Below are 10,487 nucleotides of genomic sequence, written 5' to 3' on the forward strand. Positions count from 1 at the left end.
GTCAAAACCGGCGGATCTCGGGTAGGGGGTCCCGAACTGTGCGTCTAGGCGGATGGTAATAGGAGACAAGGGACATGATGTTTTTACCTAGGTTCGGGCCCTCTCGATGGAGGTAAAACCCTACTCCTGCTTGATTGATATTGATGATATGGGTAGTACAAGAGTGGATCTACCACGAGATCAAGGAGGCTAAACCCTCGAAGCTAGCCTATGGTATGATTGTTGTAATGGTTGTTCGTCCTACGGACTAAAACCCTCCGGTTTATATAGACACCGGAGAGGTCTAGGGTTACATAGAGTTGGTTACAATAGTAGGAGATCTACATATCTGTATGGCCAAGCTTGCCTTCCACGCCAAGGAAAGTCCCATCCGGACACGGGACGAAGTCTTCAATCTTCTATCTTCATAATCTTGGAGTCCGGCCGATGATGATAGTCCGGCTATCCGGACACCCCCTAGTCTAGGACTCCCTCAGTAGCCCCTGAACCAGGCTTCAATGACGATGAGTCCGGCGCGCATATTGTTCGGCATTGCAAGGCGGGTTCCTCCTCCGAATAATTCATAGAAGAATTGTGAACACCAGGATAGTGTCCGGCTCTGCAAAATAAATTCCACATACCATCGTAGAGAGAATAATATGTACACAAGTTCAATCTGCTGACGTATTCCGCGGCATGACATCACGCCACTGCCAATCCTTTACTTCAATCGTTTTTATTACACCACCTCAGCGCGTTTAGCGAAGCGGTTTCCTTGGCATGTCTTGTCGAAACAGAGATCGTGTTCCCCTTATTCCGGGATTCCCATCGATACGGACGTGGGTAACCCAACCGCGCCATTGATTGTGGCGCTTGGGAGATAAGCGAGTTTTACCAGGCCGGTGGGTACGCATAGTTTCCGTCCGCCCATATATAAGGGGATAAGGATCCACCCTTTTTTACCTACGCCTTCTTCCTCCCTTGCTTATTCATCTCCGCGCACTCGAGCTCCAGCGCCCAAGTCCGCACATCTCGTCTCAACCTTCTCCAGCCATGTCCGGAGCGGGAGGCAAGTGGATGGCCTCCTCCGTTATGGAGGGGAACATCGAGAAGCTGCGCGGCGCCGGATACCTATCTAGCGACATCGCGCACCGGCTGCCTGACGAGGGGCAGCTCATCCCCACCCCCAGGCCTCATGAGAGGGTCGTATTCCTTCCCCACTTCCTCCACGGACTGGGCTTCCCACTTCATCCCTTCGTCCGGGGGCTCATCTATTACTACGGCCTGGACTTCCACGATCTGGCGCCAAACTTCATCCTCAACATCTCGGCGTTTATCGTCGTGTGCGAGGCCTTCCTCTGCATCCAGCCCCACTTTGTCTTGTGGCTAAAAACCTTCAATGTCAAGCCGAAGGTGGTGAAGGGCGTCCAAGCGGAGTGCGGAGGCGCCATGGTGGGCAAAATGCCCAACGTCATCTGGCTCGAGGGTGCCTTCGTGGAGTCCGTCAAAGGGTGGCAATCGGGGTGGTTCTACATCACCGAGCCGCGTGACCCTAAATGGGCAGTGGCCCCTGAGCTCAGATCTGGTATCCCCATGTAGCTCACCTCCTGGAAAGAGAAGGGCTTGCTATGGGGTAGTTCGGAGGAGCTGACAGGATGCCAGTCCTGTCTCCAGACCCTGGTGAACAAGAAGCTTAAGCTTGTCAACGTGATCCAGGTCATGCTCGTCCGCCGAATTCTCCCCTGCCAGCAACGGGCCTTCAATTTGTGGGAGTTTGATCCGGCACGGCACCGGACCCTGAGCGGGCTCTTCGACACGACGTACGAAGCTTCCTGGAGGGTGATATTCAAGGGCGGAGAAGCCCCTACATCCGCAACTGAAGATCGCAGATTCAGCACGAAGCGCCCGACCCGCGAGGTAAGCTTTGCTGTCCTCTATGGGACACTTATTTCTTTCATAGTTTGACTCTATGTGGGATCTAAAACTCCCAATGCCTTTAACAGGACTGACAAAAGACGTCCGGATAGGTTAACTGTACGGCTCCCCTTCCCGAAGACCCAGCGGACGCCCGTTTGGCGGGGTTGCTAGTTCCGGCCCTTTACGTGGTGCCAGAAAAGAAGGCCAAGAAGAAGGCCACGGGAACCCGAAGGAGTTCCCGGCGCCAGGTGGTATCGGACTCATCGTCTGATGGCTCCGAGGCGGACTCCTCCCCCGAAGACAAAGAGGAGAAAGAGGACTCTCCCCAGGAGGGGGAGAGAAGAAGAGGAAGGCTTCCCCAACGAGGGAGGCCGAAGGGTCCAAGAGGGGAAGGACCCTTCCTCCGGACAGCTCCGCCAACGCCGACGACGGCGACGAGGGGTGGCCCTCAAGGGCCAAGCCCCTGGCGAGATCGTAAGTATCAAGATTCCTAAATGATTTATAATTTCTCTTTTTTGCCACATGGTGTCCTTCTAATGCTGCATACAACCTGTAGTCCGGCTGAGGACGATTTTTCCGCTTCTTCGAGCGGGTCCTTGGCTCCGTCGGACGTGGATTCCATTCCGACCGCCTCCACCCCTCGTGATGCTGAGGACGCCGAGGTGGGATCCCAGGAGGGGACCCGCCAGGAGGGGGAGGCTCCAGAGGTGCCACAGGGCAACCTCCCGGACTTCACACCGGACTCCGCACCAGAACCCGCAGTGGTTCCGGCGTCTGGCAGGCGGCCCCTTCGTAAGAAGGGCAAGACCGTGGCACCGGCGGCCTCCATCCAACCGGAGGCGCCGGACAACTTGTTGGAGGCGCTCGATGGCGCTTCCATCGAGGAAGAACACCTCACTATCATGGGTGCGGTGATTCAGAAGGTTCAGCTTGCCAAGAGCGGGCTGACCGAGGCCTGTAGCAGCCTTCTAACAGGCTTTGAGGTAAGAAATTTTAAAATATGTAATGTAATACCACATAGACAGTAGCCCCTGGTGCTCGGTTCGGTCTTCGGAAAGAAAAACCGGACCGAGGATCTAAAAAGATATACACAGAGTTCTAAAAATTATGTCAATATGGGTTTGCAGGCTGCGCTGCTGACCTCTGCTGCACTGACTGCGGAGGTTGATGCTTTGAAGCAGAACCTCGAGCGGTCCGAGAACGAGCTCGGCCTTGCCAAGAAGCAGCTCGAGGACAAAGAAGGTGAGTAACACCGTATTAAAATTGTACCTTACAGAAAAGGATTTTGGTTGCAAGAGAAACAACTAGGATAACGTGGGCACTGCAGGGGCCACGAACGAGGTGGCGACCCTGAAGGAGGCCGTGTCCGCGGCCGAGCGTAATGCGGCTGCGGAACGAGTGGAGCGAGAGAAGCAGGAGGCGCGGGTGGCGGGGGTGCAGCAAGAGCTCCAGGCTCTCATGAAAAAGCATGAGAGTTTGGAGCACGACTCAAAGACTCGAGAGTCCGAGCTTGCCTCGGCTCTTGAGAGTGCCAAAGCCGCTAAGGCCGAGGCCCATAAGGCCCTCCAAGAGATTGAGGCGGTGAAGAAAATAGCGGTGGGTAAGGCATTTTTCATGCAAAGCAAGCATGTTAAAGTGAATTACCTGTTACTTACCCGAATTCGGAGCTCTCTAGGAGCATTTGCAGATCTTCCTCGCAGCCTGTCCGATGCTGCCGCATTCTACCGGGCCGAGGAGGGGAGCTCAACGGAGAAGGTCTTCTGGCCTCAGTATGCTGAGGCCGGACATCCGGTGCCCCTTAGCGACCAGCTGAAGCAGCTGGTCGAGCTCCACAAGGTAGACGAGCAGGACATGAAGGGCCTCATAGTCCGGCTATGGCCTGAAGAGGCCATGCATGGGAGCTACTTCGGCATGGTGCGGCGGCTGGTGGATGCGTGTCCCTGGGTGGAAGTCATCAAGCGCTCCGCCTGCATTGAAGGTGCCCGTCGGGCCCTTGCCCGCGCAAAGGTGCACTGGGGCAGGCTGGATGCTGAGAAGCTTCTGACAGACGCGCCGCCGGCGGGCAAGGAGTATCGCACGCCCGAAATGTATTATAAGAGTGTCCTGAAGGGTTCCCGCAAGATTGCGGATGAGTGCTCCAAAGATGTAATATTTGAGTAGACTCGCAATGTGTTATCCTATGCGCTGAAAACTTTGTTCATATGCACTAAGCAACGCTTATTAATTTAAAATATTACCTTCTGTGCGGCCGTTTATCAAATCTGAGAGATGGCAAGTCGTCGGCTTCAGCCCCCATGCCACGAGTGCTGAGGTGTTCGGGATAAACTTGAGCGCTCTTGTTCCCATTTTTGGGTCCATCTAAGGAGGCGCTCAACACGACGAACAAGGCAGCAGGACTTATAGTGCTTGAACACTCTCACTTAGCCATAGAATTCTACAATTTTAAATTTCAGCGAAGCCCCTAGTGTTCGGAAGACCGAGTTCGGGGCGCTATCCATGCCTAGGCCGGACAAAGCCGGTTCCTCGCTCTAAGCGGCATAAGTCTTTAGGGACTCGAAAGGACCTCTCGAACAGCGACCAGCTCTAGCCTTATCATGACGGTCAGTTTTAGCTTTCTCCACTGAGGCGCTCGCCCAGCTCAACCGGGGCGCAATCGCAGTGGTTCTCCCAGTGCTACCTTAGCCGATAGAACGGAACGTAAGGTACCAAAACATGGGAGCCGGGCAAACCCAACTATTGACCCAAGACATGATTCGGAGCCGATGCATATAGTGCTATAAGTTTGGGGTGCCGCACTTGTGAAAGTGTTCGAACTTATCACACCATAATGCGGGGAACATAAGCCCCTGGTGTATTCGGCCGTACCAAAGTGTACGGATGCAAGATGTCATAAATGAACATATATGTAAAAAAGGAATGCAATTATAATCGAAAAGTGATGCATTGTTTATTCCAGGAATTCTGCCATGACTGCAGAACGATACAAATAGTGCGGTAAGCAAGGGATTGGACTATTAGACATGTCTCCCTCCAGGGGTAGGCTGTGGAATGGTGTATTAGACAGATTTAATGCTCATAATGGAGGCCACCTGAGTGTTCGTCATAGCCATTGTCCTTCCCTGGCTGTTGCATCGTGAGTTCGGCAGGTCCACTGCCGGACAGGGCCTCTGGTGAACGGAGTCCTGTGGAAAAAAAACAAAAAGAGTGACACACTTGGGAGCCCCCGGTGTGGTTAAGCCGCACTCTGGGCCTGTCGTGGTCGTGCCCCTCCCCCTATGCCCATGGTATCTCCAGAGCGTAATGATGTACGCGAAGGGCTAGTCTTGCAATCATGCAGGGGCTGGGGTTGGGGCCGCATTGCTCCGCGTGCTCGGAACGTGCCAGGTGGTCTTGATGTATGTTACTCCGGGCGCGTTTGGCCGTGTCCGGTCGTTTAACGGCCGGACTCGAAAATTGCCTTAAGAGGCTGCTCTGTACTTCCGCCGCGAGAGCCGCTGTGTGTTCCTCCGTTCGGAGGGAGCGTTCAGTGTTTCCGTTGACCGTGATGACTCCACGAGGGCCTGGCATATTGAGCTTAAGGTATGCATAATGCGGCACCGCATTGAACTTTGCAAACGCGGTTCGTCCGAGCAGAGCGTGATAGCCACTGCGGGACGGGACTATGTCGAAGATTAACTCCTCGCTTCAGAAATTATTCGGGGATCCGAAGACCACTTCCAGTGTGACTGAGCCTGTACAATTGGCCTCAACACCTGGTATGACGCCTTTGAAGGTCGTCTTTGTAGGTTTAATCCTTGAGGGGTCTATGCCCATCTTGCGCACTGTATCCTGATAAAGCAGGTTCAGGCTGCTACCGCCGTCCATCAGGACTCTGGTGAGGTGAAATCCATCGACAATTGGGTCTAAAACCAATGCGACGAATCCGCCATGGCGGATACTAGTGGGGTGGTCCCTTCGATCGAAAGTGATCGGGCAAGAGGACCATGGATTGAACTTGGGGGCGACTGGCTCCATCGCATATACGTCCCTAAGTGCACGCTTCCGCTCCCTCTTGGGTATGTGGGTTGCGTATATCATGTTTATCGTCCGCACTTGTGGGGGAAAACCCTTCTGTCCTTTATTGTTCGGCGGCCGGGTCTCTTCCTCGTCATTGGTGTGATTAGCTGGCTTTTCGGGGGTGCCATGTATCTGGCAAGAGCAGTCGAGTATTCGGTCCAAGTTGGACGGACCCGGAGTAGTTCGTTTAAATGGCTTTTTCCGCTGACCGGGTTTAGAGCCTCTGAATCCAGCGTTGACTACCGTATCCTTAGTGTTATCGCCGTTAACGCGGCGTTTGTTTTTGTTACAACGCGACCTGCCATTGCGGTCCTTGTTGTCCGGACTGCCAGAATTTTTGCTGAGGTTGTTACTATGGGCTAGCCAGCTGTCCTCCCCTGCATACAAGCGGGTCATGAGCGATGTGAGGGCTGCCATGGATTTCGGCTTTTCCTGTCCTAGGTGCCGGACCAGCCACTTGTCGCGGATGTTATGTTTGAAGGCTGCGAGGGCCTCTGCATCCGGACAGTCGACGATTTGATTTTTCTTTGTTAGGAACCGTGTTCAGAACTGTCTGGCCGATTCGTCTGGCTGCTGAATTATGTGGCTTAGGTCATTGGCGTCTGGTGGTCGCACATATGTGCCCTGGAAGTTGTCGAGAAATGCGGCTTCCAGGTCCTCCCAACACCCAATTGACTCTGCTGGGAAGCTGTTAAGCCAATGCCGAGATGGTCCTTTAAGCTTGAGTGGGAGATACTTGATGGCATGGAGATCGTCACCGCGGGCCATATCGATATGAAGGAGATAATCTTCGATCCAAACCGCGGGGTCTGTTGTGCCATCGTAGGATTCAATGTTCACGGGTTTAAACCCTTCAGGGATTTGATGATCCATTACTTCATCTGTGAAGCATAGTGGGTGTGCAGCGCCTCTATACTAGGCAATGTCACGACATAGCTCAAGAGAGCTTTGTCTGCTGTGTTCGTCCCGGCCGGAGTTGCTGTATCCGGCGCGACGGTAGTCGTCGTGGATCGTGGGGCGCCCACGTGATCCGTAGATAGATCTTGATTGTTTTTCCTTGTCCTCCAATATATCTCGCAACCGGTGCATTCCCCCGTGGCTTCACGCTTTTCGAGCGATGCCGGGGTACGGTTCTGGCGGAGGGCCTAGATGCCTCTCTGTCGTGGCCACGAGGTGGTCGGTCTGCCGTATTGTGCGCTGGTGATGAAGGTTTATATGCCTCTTCCTCTAATCAAGGGAGCAACTTGCGTTTTGGGTAGCTTTTGGAGGGGCGTTCGAGTTCATGCTCTTCGGCCGCGAGGACCTCGGTCCATCTGTCGGCCAGCAGGTCTTGATCAGCTCGAAGCTGTTGCTGCTTTTTCTTTAGGCTGTTCGCTGTGGCCATTAGCCTGCGTTTAAAACGCTCTTGTTCGACGGGATCCTCGGGCACGACGAACTCGTCGTCGTTGAGGCTTGCCTCGTCTCCGGAGGGAGGCATGTAATTATCATCCTCTACCTCCTCGTCTGCCGCTCTCTCTTGAGGGCTGGCTTCTCCATCCTCCTATGCTGAATCTTGCTGGAGGGGGTTATCTTCGGCACTCTCTGGGGTGTTATTGTCTCCGGTGCCGGAATCTCCATTCTTGCTGTGGCAGGATTTAGAGCGGCGCCGCTGACGTCGGTGCTTGGGCTGTTTCTTAGAGGAATCTGCCTCCGCTGCTTCTTTGCCGTTCCCATCCTTTGGGATGTCCACCATGTATATGTCTTATGACAAGGTGGTCTTCCAGTGCCCCGTAGGCGCTGGTTCTTGGTCGTCTCCGGCATCGTCGTCCATACCGTCGATGTCTTTGGAGTCGTAGTCTAGCATGTCGGTTAGATCGTCGACAATGGCTACAAAGTGGGTGGTGGGCGGGCTTTGAATTTCTTCGTCGTCCGCATCCCAACCATCCTGACCGCAGTCCGGCTAGGGCTCTCCTGATAACGAGAGATACTTTAGCGAATTCAGGATGTCGCCAAAGGGTGAGTGCTGAAAGATGTCCGCAGCGGTGAACTCCATGATCGGCGCCCAATCGGATTCGATTGGCAGGGGCGCAGGAGGTTCGGAGTCCGGTGAGGAATCCGACACCTCGGAGTCACGAGCTTTGCAAAGGACAAGGTCAGTATTCGGCTCCATCGCTGTAGGAGTTGCAGCCCCCGAGGCGGTGTCCAGCCACCTATCCTCGATCTGCGCGGTCGGCTCCGAACTATGGGTCAGAGCGGACTCATGTGCGGCCTCCAGGGTACTGTCCGGTGGCAGAGCTAAATCATGCCCATCGTGACAGTGCGGCGCGCTCGGCTGTGGCTCGAATCCATCGAAGATCAAGTCTCCGTGGATGTCAGCCATGAAGTTTAGGCTTCCAAACCTGACCTGATGGCCAGGGGCGTAGCTTTCGATCTGCTCCAGATGGCCAAGCGAATTAGCCCGCAGTGCAAAGCCGCCGAACACGAAGATCTGTCCGGGGAGAAAAGTCTCACCCTGGACTGCGTTGTTGTTGATTGAAGGAGCCATCAAGCCTATCGGTGACGACACAGAGGAACTCTCAATGAAAGCACCAATGTCGGTGTCAAAACCGGCGGATCTCGGGTAGGGGGTCCCGAACTGTGCGTCTAGGCGGATGGTAACAGGAGACAAGGGACACAATGTTTTTACCCAGGTTCGGGCCCTCTCGATGGAGGTAAAACCCTACTCCTGCTTGATTGATATTGATGATATGGGTAGTACAAGAGTGGATCTACCACGAGATCAAGGAGGCTAAACCCTAGAAGCTAGCCTATGGTATGATTGTTGTAATGGTTGTTCGTACTACGGACTAAAACCCTCCGGTTTATATAGACACCGGAGAGGGCTAGGGTTACACAGAGTCGGTTACAATGGTAGGAGATCTACATATCCGTATCGCCAAGCTTGCCTTCCACGCCAAGGAAAGTCCCATCCGGACACGGGACGAAGTCTTCAATCTTGTATCTTCATAGTCTTGGAGTCCGGCCGATGATGATAGTCCGGCTATCCGAACACCCCCTAGTCGAGGACTCCCTCAATGGTTTTGGTTTCGAGGCCCGAAACGGCTCCCGATGAGTTTAGCGGAACATCAATTTCAAGTACTACACTGCTCAAATGCGTAAATCTTATGTTACTGTCAAAAATTGGCAGAAAATACGAAGGGGACCAATGGAAGTACTACTAGCAACCCACGATTTAAGTACTCGCATGCGCGCAGTGGAGTAATAATGTCTTTCTTCCGCCCTCACGCCACTCAATTTGCATGCGCTATATTAATTGACCATCAATGAAGTGAACGACTTTACACGCGTCAAATTATCACATGGGCTGGATCTTGGTACAAAATTGCGTCCGCCCATGTACCCACGTGTGCGTTCGAGGGAATGAGTGTGTGCGTGGCGTGTGTGCACATCTTCGCTTCGTGCATGTACCACCAGTATGGCTCAGGGAGGACGAGTACATTCTTCTGGAACCAGCAGCACGTCACTGTGATCAATCCACTCAAGGAGGTCGCGACAACGCCTCCACATGTGCCACGTGGCTTCATGAACTGTAAGAGCGACACTATGTAGCGTGCCATTGGTATTCTAATTTACGTGTTTTGCACATACTCGAACTACTAGTAAGGTACACGTGCATTGCACGCATCAGATTTTGTAACCAAATTATGAATAAATACCACACTATAGCATTTAAGCTCTGAGTCATATATGCCTGATGTAGCCCTTTGTTTAATTCTTATACTTCATCTCATTTAAAATCAATTAGAGGGTGCTTGGATACGTTTTAGTCCCATGACAAAAAGTAGTGAGACTAAAACATGCTAGCCTCATCCATGCTTGGATCCAAATACTAAGGAGAATAAAATCAAGTTAATGAGCATTTATTATCCTCCAAACCCTCCAATCAGAACTCGTACGTGTTAAAGGAGAGGAGTTAAATGAGGAGAGACAGGACTAATCCACATTTTAGTAGGGGTACCCGTGACTAAAATTTTTTAGTCTTTAGACTAGTTTTAGCCCCTCTTTAGTCAGGGGTGCTTGGAACTTTAGTCTCTTAAAGAGACTATTTTCAGTCAGACTAAAATAAGTCCCTTGGATCCAAGCACCCTCTTAGTTTTTATAAAAAAGCTAAGAACGCGGGAATAGGAAAAACATGGGATTATAGTGGAATGTCGTCTTGAATCCTACAGAATTATACGAGTGTTTGATTGTGCATGGAAAAAACGCAGAATTCTTTCAAAGAGGTTTGAGTGGATGGGATGTTTCCTATGAAATTTAGTGCAAATGAATCATATGGAAAAATTCCTATGGTTTACAATCCTACGAATCAAACAACCAAGATAGGAAAAATTCCTAATGACTAGAATCCTCCAAAATTCCTTTTAGAATCATTTGAATCAAAGAAGCCCTTAATATATTTTATGATTCATGGAATGGTGCGTGGTAAATCATAAAGTAAAAACAAATAAATGCAATTCAACTAGAAAAAAAGTTTGGGCAGTTATGATACGAAAGAT

The sequence above is a fragment of the Triticum dicoccoides genome, chromosome 6B, assembly GCF_002162155.2.
Source record: "Triticum dicoccoides isolate Atlit2015 ecotype Zavitan chromosome 6B, WEW_v2.0, whole genome shotgun sequence".
NCBI lineage: Eukaryota > Viridiplantae > Streptophyta > Magnoliopsida > Poales > Poaceae > Triticum > Triticum dicoccoides.